General features: G+C 43.1%; 1 long non-coding RNA gene across 2 annotated transcripts in view; it reads right to left on the bottom strand.

Moving 5' to 3' along the window:
* LOC146864091 (uncharacterized) overlaps window positions 1-16,222 on the bottom strand; it is a 466,081-nt gene that overhangs the window by 252,956 nt on the left and 196,903 nt on the right. For both annotated transcript variants that reach the window (XR_014970049.1, XR_014970051.1), the window contains one exon: window positions 3,698-3,777. This is a non-coding gene — a long non-coding RNA (uncharacterized LOC146864091). The remainder of the gene's footprint in view (window positions 1-3,697; window positions 3,778-16,222) is intronic.

The raw sequence follows: 16,222 nt of genomic DNA, 5'->3' as shown, positions 1-16,222 counted from the left end.
AGACCTCAGAACATTGTTCAATATGAAGCCGTTGATGGGTCACCAAAAATGTGGTACCTGCATGAATCGTAGTAAGACAATAGTGGGTACTAACTTTATACACGATGAAATTAAGCGGACAAGGAGGAAGTTCTTCAACTGCAAGACAAAAAACATCATGTATGAAATTGTTTGTCCCTACCCAAGAATTTACAGTTGTAAAACTACGCAAGAGATTTGTCAATGCGTAGCTCAGCACCGATCAAGGATAAAAAATAAAGTTGTAACAGCACCTATGGTGAATCACTTAATTGATTGCAATCACCATAAACTTGAGTTCAGGTGGACTGTGCTAACAGTCATCAAACCATCGCCAAGAGGAAGTGACACTGAGGCTTTACTGTCAAGAAAAGAAGCCTATATGATAGCTCGCTTTATTAGCACCACCAAAGGACTGAATGAAATGTCAGAAATGGGTAGATGTTAAAACGGCTCCAGGTCTGGTTTTGCATTTCCTGTTTGTACCATGATTTACACAATCTTTGGAAATATGCATATATATTTCAATACCAGTTCACTCAAAAACCTTGAAAACGACATATACGATCCATCCTTTCCTTGGATATGATTCACTTGTAGCATAGTTTCGTTTAAATAACTTCACAAACTCACTCAACCATAATGCAATGGGACCAGGTCACTCTTTAAAATTCCTGTGACCCGGAAGCGTTCTAGAGTGAGAACATTGGGAATGAGACACCATTAGCTGACTGGCACAGCCGATTACAAGTAAGACTATGCAAAGTTTCATAACACGGGCATATGATTCTTTTTACAAAAGTAGACACATGCTGACACATCCTTTTCTGTTTTCACAGAGAGACGTGATGTGGTGCATTTCTGTGTGAACTTTAAAAGGTAGCAACCTTCTTTATTGCTTCGTGAAATTAACAGCGGAGTGACCACGTTCAAGTTACACATTCGGTTTTTGGGAATCACTAAACCAACTTAGTTTTGAAAGGAAACTTCAACAACAACATCACCGGCATAGCAAAAGTAAGTGTTATCTCTTGTCCACGAAGCCACAATGTATCTAATTAGATACTTTATTGATGTAGCACTCATCTCTAATTTTAGATCGCCCTTCCAAGGTCCAATGAGGCTACACCCTCTAACAGGCAGCAAGCATTCCTATAATTTTAGTAAAAGCACCGCCTGACTGGCGCAAGTAAGTGCCTTTTCTTGTTCCTTCAGTTACAAAACACAAACATTCACCAAATTATGTACACGACTGATAGTGGATCCGTTTTCATTCTAGATCGTGCCATCTACATTTCAACTTGCCTTTTCTCGTCTGCAACATGCAAATTTAGTTCTCTATTCAAACAGGTACTTTTAAGAGATTACCCATTAATTTGATCAATTGGGAAGTTTTAAGTTTCTCCTATTTGTTCCTTAGATAAACCAGTCCACGCCCCGAAGAGAATCCCGCAAACCACCTGGGAATCGAAACGCGCCAGCATTACACAACACGGGGAAACTCACAGTTAATTAAGATTCTCCCAGTAGAAATGCTATTTGAATGGTCTCACTACTGGGTCTAATGTTCCTTTTTCCCGTGGGCAGCAGCTGCTCAAATTGGTTATACGTTGTGGAAGGAAAAAGGGTGTCCTAGTAGCTGCTCCTTTTGGGAACTAAGACTGGTGATATAATGTTTAGTTAATTTTTGTTATGTATTACTCTTCATGTATTGTTTGTAACATCACATTACTTCATCAAAGTCTGTATGTTTTTGTTATATTTGTTGTTTTAATATGTATAATTTGGTCTTGACTAAAACGTATCCGCACTTACCTGACCTATGATTATATCTGGAGTAAAGTGCATAGAATGAAGTAGCAATTAATGCTTCAAGTCTATATCAATTGAATTGATGGCCTGCAGTCTGTTAAATTGGTTTAGCAGCATCTGAATGTGACGGCTGGGACACCCCTTGTCTCTTAGCAACATAAATTGTGGCTCCTGTGTTGTTAATATAAAAGCGGGCGCCATGCTGAAACCTAAAGCACGACACCAGGGGCAGGATTGGGTTGACAGGCGGCGATCAGCGGGTGCCATTGTCGACTGAGTGTTGATTGATTTAAGCGAAGTACGCATAACAAAAGAAATGCGCTGCTGCCAGTTTTGAACCTGGAGAGTGCCTCGCGTTTCAAAAAGAACATAAAGCGTGTCTTAAAACCAGTGCTTTAAAAAATATATAATATGGCGTGAGCAGCGTTAATGGCACGGCCACCATTCTTGAAGCAAAAACATAAGATAAGATAAAGCGCGGAAAGCATCATGTGCATGCAATAGGAGAAAGTCATGTAAGAAAATAGTGCTCACAGACTGTGAAAAAAGCATACAGAGTAACAACAAATGTAAGAGCCAGTCCTCACAGGAGGTTACAAAAGAAGAAAAGGAGGTACTAAGGAGAATTATAAATCAAAAGAAACCCTTTACAAAGGACAGTAAAAAGGAGCCAATAGAAAAGATGGGCGGAAAATAAGCGAAGCTTCAAGTCCATACATGAATACAGCATGTCTCAAAGAGACAGTGCAAGAGCTGCCTAGGCGAGCCCTAAAAAGGGTTAGGGAGCAGTGCCGGCTTTTGGCATAGGGGACTTGGGTCCAGGCCCATGGCACAAATCTTCAGTGGGACAAAATGGCTGGGGCATAGTTTGGGGGATGGGGAAGAACACACCCTAATATATTCACAAGCCATATCTCGGCTTGATTGTCGGGTCCCATCAACACCTCACTGTGTAGTGGGGTGTGCTGGATGACAGACAGTGCTCATGAAAGTAGGAGGTTACAAGTGAAGAACAGCAAGGGCCAAGGGCAGGACTAGTCATATATGAAATGGCACACATTTGGGTCCCTGTTACTACACCAAGTCAATGTGCACTATCAGCTGAGGAGTCGCTGCTCACAATCCTTGCGCTGTGTGTGGTGCAATTTAGAAGAGACTCCTGGTCTGGTTTTGCAGTCCTCTCAGTGCTGCTTCCTGCTCCTCTGGACTAACACTAAGTCATGTCTCCAACTCTCAAAAGCAGTGGCCTTGTTATCCATGATGTGCATCCACATGATTCGCCACGAGGCACTTGCATGGTGCCGTGGATGAAGGTCTGTTTAAAAATTGCATACTAGAAGGCCTACATTGATGGGACGGGATGCACCAGTATCACCAAACTTAATGCCACTCATCTGTGCAGTAGTGCTCGGTACAGGCTCTAAATCAGGTTTCACAGTTCCATGCAGAAGAAGACAATTTTCACCCACATCTTTCACCAGTGGGCTGCTTGGAGGCGTAGCATCCATCGCCTCCTGGTGCAGCAGCATGATTCAGAATGTTTGAAATCTGCCATCACCCCCATAAACAGATACTGTTTCAGGGATCCTCATGTTATATTAGATAATGTATCATTTTTATACAGAAGCTAGTTACATTTTATCATGAAGCTTAAATATATCAAGTGTTCCTAATATCAAATAGTGCCTAATTTATATTAAAATATATATTCACCAATACCTGTACTTTCTTACAGTTTAATCCACAAGCATTTCTTGAATCAGTTTTCAAACAGAATGTGTGAACTACGAAAGCTTTTGTCATGAATAAGGGATTGTTTACCTCCCTCTGTCGCTTATAAAATTTAGAACATGCATATAGGTATTACCTTACTGCGGTCAGAAATACATTTACGCAGGCGCTACATGCTTCATCCCATGTGTAATGTCTTCAGATGCTGATGTTTATCTGCATGTAACAAAAGTGCATACAATGTTAAAAGTAAAACTACATGTCCCAGAATGCAAATCACTATGGCTAAAAGCAAGGTTGGCAGAAATATCAAACTGGGCATGAGGCCTGGTTGTGCTCCGCCCAAGTTCTCTAGGCATGATGCCCCTGTCAGCCGTGTATGAATTATGATGAAAGAATCACATTTACAAATACGGAAAATTCAGATGATAGTATATGTTGAGTGCTTCTGCTTTGCTACATAACTAGAGCGGGTACTGTCACCGATTTCATTGTGCTACCAGAACCAAGGATAATTAAGAACACATATAGACATTTAATCAAAATAATGTGCTTTAAATTGATGTCCTATTACCTTATATGTTCATAAGGAAACATAACATCTGGGGCGCATACCTTGATGCACATAATCTGTGTCAGACATTCTTAAACTTTTCTCAGAAATTCCAATTTCTTAAACATTTTACTATATAAGGAGGACCACTTGACCACTTATCAGGAGATTTTCTTCGCCCAGATTATCGCCTGAAGTTGATAACGCTGAGTCCCGGACAACGACCGACTGACTGCTACCACAGTGTGAGTTTGCCCTTCGCAAAGAACACTGCCTTTGTGCCTTCGCGGATAAAGACAAGCTATGTTGTCAACAAGGTAATCAGTGCATCTCTTCACCCTCAGAAACTCTAGACTGCAAATTGCTCTGCCTTCCATAATCTCATAGTATGGCGCATAGAAGAAGACGTTATAGTGGTAGTACTAGATGACATTTCTACAACATTTTAACTATGCTAAAAATTTTCATTTTATTCTCATTATTTATAACGTTCTTATAATCTTCTGTGTAATTGTTTTAGAAAACCTGATAAATAAATTGTTCCTGTAGTAATTAATACTTTTAATTCAAAAGTGTTCACTCTTTTTAGTACTGTGGGTGTGATACTGTGAATAAAGTAATAAGGTTTGTCGCTGTTTCCCCGGTGCCCCTAACCCTTTTTTTGGGTCATTAGTCACCCAAAAGCAACACTTCTATATCAAATACACATTGAATAGCGTCTTGCAGGGCTACAATAACTTGTTTTTCACATTCATCACTGGTGCATTGAACCAAGTTCATTCGTGCCACCCGTGGATCGTAAAGCACACCTTGTAGAGTTACACCAAAGTTGTAACTTGTACAACAACTTCAAAAATGGCACCAGGTATAAATATTGGACAATCTGACCCAACTTTTTAGTACACTCCTGGACCTGTGGCTACTATAGAAGATGGACACCCTCCTGCACTGCTGCTTAAGACCTGCCTTGCTTGCTGAGAAGGAATACTAAACCTGCACATTTCATCCCAGGCTGAGGTGACCTCAAAGGTCAGCTGTCTGACCTCCTGTTCTGAGTTCCAATAACAAGCTCCAGAGGCCTGCCTGCTTCTGCCGGGCCCACCTGCTGCCTGGGCCTGCAACTGGACTTGTAGCTAAACCTGCCTGAGCCCTGCTGGCCTCTTCTTGAGTGAGTTTCTGATCCACAAGAGGTCCCCCTCAGGTCCTGGGAACTTGATGTGGCACCAGTTGAACTCCTGAAAGACCAGAAGAAATCCCGAAGTTTTGGCTTCTTCGTGACCACAAATGGGTCTGTTTGCACTAAGATCTTGCTGCCCACACTGACTGCCAACGCGATGCTCTGGTGAACCCACCTCTTCAAGCTACAGTGACCACCAGCAGCAACCGATAACGTCAGATCTGCACTTTTTACTACATCGACAGCCTGCGGTGACTGCCAAGGCGAACCTACAGCAACAACCATTCGCGACTCTGAACATGAGCTTTGTGCTACAGCTATGACCATCAAGGATGCCTGCTTTTCGCTTTTCGCAGTACAGTGACGATCTGTGACACTTTCCTTGCCCTCGCGGCCCCTTCTACTGCGAACTGTACTCTTCATGCTTGACTTTTGAAGGTAACTATCAGCGGGATTAACTTGGTCCCTGTATTCTGCCCATGCTCCATCGTGGTCGGCCTGAACTAGTGACTTTTACTTATTCTCCCATGACCAGATAGCTGCAAGTGGTGCTTTGAGCTTTTTGAGCTATTTTTACCTAAAACTTCAAAATTGCATATGTACAGTTCTATAAGATTATATTTAATTAAGAATTTTCATAAAGACACATGCTATTCCTCTGTAGTTGTTAGGCTGACCCACTAGTTTCACAGGCCACCATTTTACAGTTCCTCGATTCAGCTTAGAACATGCCTGGCACTTCCTAGACTACATCCTTCATATAAATATTCTTTTGTGAAATTTCAGGACTTTTTCTCCTTTTGCACTGGCGATAATATATTGCATATAAAGCTATAGTAAATGATAAAAAAAGACAGCAACAAAGGCAAAAACAGTAAAAATTGATTGACTTATGAAAAGAAGAAAGAGAATAATAACGTCTTGAATGACATGATCTCGGTTTTCAAATATAAGCACATTATGTTATGTTATGTTATGTTATATGCACTTGTAGCGTGCACAGATACTCCGAGGAGTGTCCCGGCGCGTTACAGAGGAATAGCATGTGTCTTTTTGAAAATTCTTAATTAAATATAATCTTATTGAGAAAGTAAACCCGATATAGTCAAAGTAACCAGTCAGTTGTTAACATACATTATGTACCTTTAACCGGGACCATTAACACAACTGCATTCGCCACGACACATGTAGAATAAATACCTCTTTACAACTAAAATTATTTTAGTAGTCATGACAACTGCCAGTCAGCTCAACCTTACCAGCACTGCACTAATCCAAGGATCACATCCACATGGCCACCCTTCGCCCACATCCATCCTCCGATGCAGAACACCTCTCAACCTTTCCAAGTTTTAATGTGGGCCCTGTCCTCTGTCATTGGGGCGCTGCTCAACTTGAACTATTCTCTATAATACATAGGGCAGCAGGAATAATACGGAAGGACATAGGAGTGAAAGATTTACTGCTGCGACGTTCAAAATCTTTCCTTCAGTCCAATGCATTTCAATGCCTGTAATTGACAAGTCAGTCCCTCCAAAAGAGGCATGAAGAGTATGTTATACTTATTTCTCTTCAAACAGGGCACATCTCTTCCCTCTTGGCCCAAATGATCAGGAGGAGAACTGATTGCTTTGGTAGGCTGTCCTTACCTCGCCCACTGCTCTGCTGCCATCCCTTTTCTCCCCAGAGCAGGACTGGAAATCAGCAAGGGTTGTTCGGTAAGGATACCCCCTTTGTTTGAAGAGAAAATCAGGTCTTATGTCTGCCCATATTAAACAATGATTTTCCCTTTTCATTCACCCCTTTTCACACACAATGCATATTGATATAAGTGCATACACACATTTTAAGTTTGTATTTATATTGTACTCTTTTTTTTAGAACTCACCATCAAAATATCTATTGTGTACACTAATGATACTTAGCATGGGGTTTGGATCAGGCCACTGCTTATTACTGATGGGCTTTCTGGTCAGTCTTGTTTGCTTGCTTCTTATTCAACAATTTTCCTTCCTCTTTTTATGTTTGGGTTTCTTAGGGAGCATAGCTGTTTCTGATTGGATGAGTTGTATCTTTCCACTGCTTACAATTAGGGACTACTTTTTTCTTATTTTTCTGCACTGTTAGCAGCAGCAGATAGTTGCTTTTCAAGGAGGTTCAAACATTTCTTCCCAGCAAAGCGAGGTAAGCTGTGCTATATCTATTCACCCCTGCATTTCATCTACAGTTTATAGCTGTCCTCCACATCCTATGCTTGTTGCCTGTATGGAAGTGCCTCTTTCTGCATGATCACCCCACATGTTTGGACTAACGCTGCTGTTTTTTTGACTCTGAGAGACCCTGCTAATCGGACCTCAGTGCCAGTGCCCTGACCACTAAAAGTGTATTTTAGATTAGCTTTTACCCAATTGTCTCAAGTTAACTTATTAATCAGTCCCTAGTATATCAGGCCCTGTAAGTTAAAGTGTCTCTCATGGGCTGCAGCACTTATTGTGCCAACCTGAGTGTGACAAAGTAAAACATGTCTTCCTGACTGCCACTGCAGACTGGTAGAGCCGGATTAAATTTTGCAATCTAAACTAATGGCAAAGTCCAGACCTCCCATTTTATTATATATAAGTTACTCCTACAGTAGGCCTCTTAAAAGCAGAGTGCTGTATATTAAAGAGAAGGACATATATTTTTAGATGTACTAACAGCAAAAATTACAATTTGATGTTTTTGCTGTAGAATGACTGGTATCCCCGTTAGCGACGACCGGGTTACACACTGACAACTCAGCTGTGCTAGCTCCTGAATGGAACTACTAAAGTTGCTACTTCAAGATATCAAAATAATCGTTACATTAAACCTGACTTGATACACAGGCCAAATTTAATGTTACTTTTAAATAAAAGCAACTTTTAGGAAGTTGCCACTCTGTTGCCCAAGTTTTCCGGTAGCCACTCACAGATGCTGGCCTTCAGACAGCCTTTTGCCTTCCTGAGAAGGGGTGTGAACGACTCCCAGGAAAGGAAATAATAGAGGTCTGTCCGGAGGGGTGTCACCTCTCCCTGGCGTCACCTCTTCCTGTCAGGAAGTCACACAGGGTTTGTGCCTAAAAGGCAAGCTTTTAAGGGGAAGCTGCCTTTAAAGGGTAAATGGTGGACACACACGAGAGGGGCTGCTCTTTTATTCCGGTAGACGGGTTGGCGTCAGGGAAAGAAAGGGAAAACGGTTAACAAACTGGTTTTCCAGTGGGACTGCAGCCCTCAGGTAGCCATACCTGTAGTGCGGCTACCAAGATCCACACACCAAGAGAGTGCTTCTGCCATCTTGTGAGTGGGCAGGATGTTGCATCCTGGCTGTTGAGTCTCAATAATCAAGTCCCTCTGGATCTGCTCACTGCTCCATGTGGTCCACCTCTTGATAGCCTTAAATCTGATTGCTATTACAACACAGATTATGAAGGTGATCAAGTGCGGGAAGGAAGGGTAGGGAACGGCAGGGAAGGAGATCTGTAAAACATAACATATGAACTTGTTATATATTGAACGATTAATGATCATCAAAATTCTTCTATACTAGTATATGTAATTTTTTTACCTGAAAAAGAAAATAACCCTGGATAACCTTGTATCCAAGGACAAGAGTCCAAGTACCCCACTATTCTCTTTTCCCAGAGTAATACTGTAATATAAAAATATCATTTATCTACCTAAACTTGTTCTGGTAGATTTCTACAATTTCCTTCCCCATTCCCATAAAAATGAATATCTACCAAATAGAACAAGAAGAGAAGCCTCACAGGGATTGAACCAACCAGGACTCAAATGATGCCCTATTAAGATATCGAAAGAGAATACAAAAGAACTAATAAATGTTCCAAGGGTAACAGATTCAAGTCATAGCAATCAAGGAATCTGTGATTATTCACTTTCATTACCACAACTTCCTTTTGTATAGTTCATAATTTCCTTAGGACATTTTTATCTCAGTAACAAAATCGATACTCTGATAGTCTATCAAAATATTGTAGGGAAGCCATGATCCTTTCACACAGTTGTTTAGTGTTTTCTTTAGTAAAATTCATAGCTGTTTCCCTTCCCAAATACCAAAGAATTCATAAATGAACAAGTTATCCAGGTAAGGTGAAGAATACTCAACGGACCGGGAATTGTCTTAGGAATAACACGGGCAAATACTTCACTATAAAAAAGAGGTTTTGGGGAACACGTTCCCAACACAGAAAGAAATGTCCGCTTTGTTTGAATAGACAAAGCCAAGCGGTGATTAGAGAGCAACCTTCACTTAGCCACCGCTTAAACAATCCAAACGTTGATTGGTGCACTGCACCCATACCCACAAGAAGACTTCGATACAAACGCACAGCAGCTCTGTTTCAGAGATCCGGCAAGAATAATCTGCAGCGCGCTGAACCCGGAAGTCGATTTTATACTTCAGGTTCAGCCGGAATCATGGGAACTGTAGCTCAGTCTCTCAGACCGTCTCCTCCCACCAAGCCATCAACTGAGAATACAACTCCTGCATGGCTGAATGACTCTGGAATGAACACAACATGGGCACGAGAAACATTCTCCAATGGCACACAAACATTTTGTTACTCGCCCCTGATGTCTTTGCAATGAATGTGTAACACTGGCATAGCTAGTTGCCACATATTGCAGGAAGTAGTCATCGGGTGTTAAGAGACCAAGTGGCCCATTGGCTAATAATCACCGCATCCCAAGGGCCCTTCATGGCCATAAATATGACATCCATGGCACCCAGACGACATCAGGCCAGAATTCCTGAACACAACTTCATAAAGATTTTACAAAGCTTATGCTAACCTCAGTAGTTGCCTGTTAGGAATGGGAGTCTCTAGTTGGCAGAGGTATTTACATTTGTCCAAGTAGGGACCCTTCTTCCTAGCCAGGGTAAGGGAGTTAAACTCCTAAAATAACCCCTTCTCACACCCTTGGTAGCTTAGCACGAGCAGTCAGGCTTATCTCAGAGGCAGTATGTAAAGCAGTGGTTCCCAAACTTTTCACTCCTGAGGACCCCCATTGAGTCACTACTGGAAGCCGGGGACCCTCAAAGCAGTTTGTAAGATTTAAATGTCAAACATTTAATCTGTAATTCCAAAAATATAAACACTCACGTGTGCACGCCAAAGACTAGACTTGAATTACTAAAGATTTAAGTATTTTCATATTAACAATATTTGCAAAAATCAAAAAATCTTAACAGGAAGGTTGGTGCTGCATCTCGCAACTAACTTTTCATTGCATGGTTTCATTTGCTGCCCGAGGCTCCTGCTCCTGCCAAGGCGGGACTGGAAACCTAAAGCTGCTTCGGCAAATGTTGTCACACCAGTCCCCGTATAATGCACAGCAAGTGCAGCAAGTGTGCCTGATCACTACAAAGGGGACTTTGGGGGGGCTCTCCCCCAAGAAAATTTAGGGGAAAATGGTGCATTTTACAACACGTTTGTCATTATATATTAAATTGTATTCGCTTTTAAAGCATAGTAAATAATGACTTTACTATTCACCAGGATACAACAATCTTTTGGCAATCTTCAATGAATGACAATCTACAATAATTCCGTCACTACTACCTTACAAACAGTGCCTCTCATCTCTCCATAGCTCCACTGTCACGTATATTTAATTTATTTTATAGCACCTTTAATACCACTGTAGGGTTTCAGAGCACTTTACATCACACACATACAGAAACAATGAATCATATGTGTGTAAATCAGTGAATAGAAAATGTGACATAAGGCAAAGAGGACTGCAAGGTGTAGGATTCACATGTCATCCATACTGGTAGGCATTTTTTAAAGAGTGCTTGGTCTCGAGAAGCACAAAGTCAGGATTCAGAACATAACACAGGGGTTAGCATGGACTACAATAACAATGATTTATTTCTACCCAAACAAACCTTTTTAGCAGCATCAGAATAATGAAAGACTGGGAAAAAGCATAACTAACTAACTTGTGCCATGCAGTTTGCATGCAGCTCTTTAATGGCAGTTCATAGCTCATTGTGCTATATTACGATTGGATCTTGTGACCTGCACAATAACAAAATAATCTCTATGGCAAAAGCAGGAACCCACTGAGCTAAGCACAAAACAAAATACTGCTTAAAAAAAAATGCATGGTAGACATTCTTCGCAGCAGGCTTATTAACCATCTGCGCTTCCTTAGATGAGTCAAAGCTGCCACTGGACAAAACCCCCATCTCTCTCCAGCAGGTACATTAATCACCGGAGTTATCTTGACACTTTTAATGCTGCCCAAAAACTGATGATTATACAAGGAACTATGCAGTGCTTTTAAAACTGCTGCCTGCGGACCCCCTGGGAATGTGTCACGGACCCCAGTTTGGGAACCACTGCTCTACAGAGGTAGGGGATGGGGGAAATTTATCAGAGACCTGAGATGTTGGAAACTCTTTACGCAGATGCACAATCGTCAAGCCTTTTGTGCTAAAACACAGCCGGGACACATAGAAGGTCTTATGCGCAAAATCCACCTTTGCATATTATATCCAAATGGGTAAGTAGAACACAACACAGGCAGAAAACATATTTTGGGGTGGTATTTTAATACTGGTTATATCACCATATTCCTTTCATTAACTAAATAAAGTAGGTACTCCAGCTAAGATTCTAGACAGATCCTAATGAATCACGGACTCGAGAAATAAAAATTATTTCAGTGGCAACGATACCAGCTTCGAACATTTATACTTGTATATTTTTCATATTCAAGCGCATTTTACTAAATAAAATTACAATCAAATAAATCAAACGTCTCTATACTTAAAGATATAATCATGCAATCGTTTAAACACTGCAAATATACATCGTGACATGCAGTCGCGCACGCAAACAATGTTTTTACAGCTCCTGAAAATCCACTGAGGGGAACTTCAGATGGGAGCCTACCTCTACTCTACATCTGCATGCCGGGTGTTAAAAAGGAATTGAAAAGATTAGTGAATGACCACAAACGTAGAATTTTGTGGCGCTCACCACCTTCTCAGTGGCTACCCAATGCCATTGACTGGCAACACCACAATTCCATACATGCCAGTACTCCCTATTCAGGCGGGAGACTACCGATTTTTGCAAGCCAAAAATGGCTTTATTTTAGCTGTCTCCCGCCTGAAATTGCATTTTCTATAATAGAAGTCAATGGCGAATTTTCATTCTCTCGATTTTTTATTTTAAATCTCCCACGTCCCTGTCCTAAAATGTTGGCATGTATGCAATTCTATCCCTACCCAAAAAGCATTTAATTACAGATCTCACAATGGTATTTACCTCGCTGGGACATGGGTATCCCAGCTGCTAGTACCTTACAGCGTGTACACTGTCTCTTTAACTATTAGGCACGGAGTAACTTCTGTACTGCTAACAGAGGAACATTTTCTGTTAACGTAGGAATATATTTCCTCTCTATAGCACAGTGCACGTGGTGCAGCAGGGTGAGCAGCAACGTGTGACCTCAGGACTGACTTCCGCGTACCTGTAACTTTCCACTACTCTTACACCAGAGATCTCAATACAGAGAGAAGAACGCTTGGGGAATCAGTCACGTGACGTGACTGCTATCCAATCAAGATGTTATTTCAAAGACAAGCAAACTTCCTGGAAGGTCGGGTCATCGCGCCAGATGCGTTGGCGTTATTCTCTCGAGGGAGAGTTAAAACAGGAAGTTGCAATAGTGGATTCCTGTTACCGTGGACTTCAGTGAAGAGCTTGACTCATGCATCTTGGCTGATGCCGGGCTGCATGTTTTCTCGTTTAACCGGCTTTGCTTCTTTGGGTGAATATTTCTTTCACTATATTTATAGTGAACACAAACTGGCTTTCGGTGCAACCAGTTTACGGGAGCATGTGAATGAAATTCTTCAACATTTCTAGTTGGCAAACAATAAACATTACCCAGCAATAACTGAAATACTTTTGTGGTATTAGTGGTCATTTTAAAGTTATAGCAATGTTGAATGAAGCAAATTGAAACTCCTTTGAGGATTGAAAAAAGCATAACCCTTCAGACCCTGAGGGTGGTCCTCAAAGACCACTCGCGTACATGCTTGATCGCTAACACCAGCGTCCATGTGTTAGTGTGGTTATGGCTGTATAAGGCACCGGCATGATGTGTGCTTAAGACTAGGAATGTGTCAAAGGAATCTGTATGTAGTAGTTTACGCCTGTCTCCCGTGTCTGCGTTACCACTGTCAAAAGTTTGGAGAATTATTGATGGACAGCATTTTGCTCACTCCTTGTATAACTGGTTTATTATCAACCCTGGCATTCCTTAGATTGATCTCTGTTGGCACTAAAGTATCTGCTCTCCTCACTGTGGAAAATTCCATTCTCATTCTGTACCATTCCCTTATCTTCTGCCATCTTATAATTTACTCTCTATGGTTATTTTATATAGATTTTTTTCTTTAAGTCCTCATCTTCATGGGGCCAAGGCGGGCGAGACAGCGATCAGACTTTGAGATAGCTCCCAATCTCCTCCGTAATCCTCTGCCATCCGAGCCAGACATCTGCAATATAACCCCCCCCCCCCCCCCCCCCAACCTCCCATCACCGTCCTGGTAGCGAAAACCCTGCGTCGGAGAGAGCCAGGGGCCCGCACACAGAGGAAGGTCTCGAGAGAAATGGGCTCTGGGACCGACCGTCTGTCTCTCTGCAATGTTGGCCAGGTGCAGCCACGGATTGGAGAGCTAGGCTGCGGAGCTTCTGACCAGCTGAAGTGAGGAGACCCGGCACTGCTTGAGGGGATGCACGGAGGCCGAGTGAGCTTTGGGCCTGATGTGACAAGTCAGGGAGTGATTGGTGCCAGTTGACCGGCTGTTGGGGCCTGGCCCTGGACCTGGTGGGCATTCATTGCCTTGGGGGCTCTTCCTCCCCCTCGATGAGAACCAACTGAGAATCAGGGTGGCCCAGCAGTAGAAGATGGGGCCGCACTTGAAGGGAAATGGTGGGCCTGATCTACAGACTGCACGGCTTTGGCCCCACAACACCACCTCCGAAGAACGATTGGTGTGCTGCCGGAGTGCAGGAGACTGGGCCAGGGGTCGCCCAATGAGGAGGCGGCAGAGGACAGAGCAAGGAACGGCAGGGCAGTCCTGAGAGACAGGTGACCCTGGAGGCCAGGGAGCAAGACAGGGCGTAAACCGCCCGACCCAGGGGCTGAACCTGGGATCCCAGGGTGAGGAGGTCTGGATGGAGATCCTTGGACACTGCTCTGGGTCATGGCTGATGACCACCGCCATCCCTCACATTCTGCTCACCAGCTCAACTCTTGTGAGGCTTGCCTGTTGGGTGGGGGCCAATTGATCTGGTAACACCAGTGCAATTCCCACCATTGTCCTGGACCTGGCTGCTTATGATGCCCTTTAAGGTAAGCGGGACACGGTCTGTTTAGATCTGCTAGTTCTGCCTGGGGGCCAGACACCCATTTGCTGGGTAGCTGAGATGGGGAGGGACAAGCAATACGGGGAGCACCTGCAGCCCTCCCGGGTCGCACCAAAATCCTGCGCAATCTGATCTCACAAAAATCCTACAGGCAATCCAGGACTCAAGAGATGCAGTGGAGACCAGGGTAAGTGAGTTTAAGGTTGATGTCTTCTTGCTATGTCAGGATCTCAGGAATGCTGCAAGTCGAGTTACTGAAGCAGAAAATCAAATATTCTTAGTGGAGGATGATGTGATTACCCTATAAAAGCAGGTTTCCAAATTGCTCTCTGCCACAGCGGTAGTTGAAGAGTGCGCCGAAGGCAAGAAAATAGATCATGTTGGAACAATTTACTGTTCATGGGATTCCCCAAAGGCGCAGAAACTTTGGACTCGAAGCACTTCTTGGAGGAGTGGCTGTGGTCCGGGCCCTTAGCGATAGGCTGTCACTGTGGTTTGTGCTGGAGCAAGCACATAGGTCGCTGGCCCAGAGACCTCCACACGGGGCCTCAGCGCAGCCATTGATCGCCCGGATCCTAAACTACTGCAACAGGGATGCCATATTACGGCAAGTGCGAAAACGAACGGAGCACTTCATTTCCAAAACTCACAAATGATGATGTTCTTTGACTATACCAGAGCAGGGCAGACACGCAGGCGGTCCTTTGCTGAAGTAAAACAAAACCTTCTTGCTCTTTATCTTCAATATATGCCCATTTTCCCTGCAAATTTGAAGGTGAGCTGTAAGCCCAAGGCTTACTTCTTCAAAACGCCAGAACAAGCCTGGGATTGGCCAACCGAGCTGTACAAGAGAGACTACTGAGGCCGAAGTAAGGGCAAAGAGGACTTCCTTCTGCTCCTCTCTGAATTGGCCAAAGAGGAGGCGAACAAGATTCCGCAAAGGCAGTGCTCCCCCGCATGGTTGCACAACTTCCCCTGGTTCTGAAGGGGAACAAAGGGACGCTTAGGCCGCTTAGGCCAATAAGCGTGATGACTGGACGACATGCATGCCGGAACTCTTCAGGTCCCAGGATGAGGTTTCGGGACACCCTCTATCGTAATATGTATGCGACTGTCCACTTCACCCGGGTGGTATATCATCTTTATTGGCAGGAGGGTGTTAGTTTATTAGCTACAACATTACAGTGAGAAAATGTCTGTTATGTAGTTTTGGCTTAATGTTTTCATTGAAGTCTTTGTTATATTTTATTCTAGGGTGACAGGTGTAGGTAGCGGGGAGCAGTAGGGGGAGAAAAAGTGAAGTGGGTTGTCACCTGTTTAATGGTACAGTTTTGAATTCATGGCCACCATAGTCACATATGCTGCTCCCTTAAGGACACAATCCCGAATATGCCGATCACAAAGCGCACTGGTAGATCCACAGCACAGTTTCACAGCCCAAATTTATTACGTAATGCACATAACCCCCTAAAACAGAAGTTAAGTTGCTGTTCTAGAA

The sequence above is a fragment of the Triturus cristatus genome, chromosome 2_1 (genome assembly GCF_964204655.1).
Source record: "Triturus cristatus chromosome 2_1, aTriCri1.1, whole genome shotgun sequence".
NCBI lineage: Eukaryota > Metazoa > Chordata > Amphibia > Caudata > Salamandridae > Triturus > Triturus cristatus.
The sequence above is the reverse complement of the archived record's forward strand: the minus strand, read 5'-3'. Positions and strand labels throughout refer to the sequence as shown.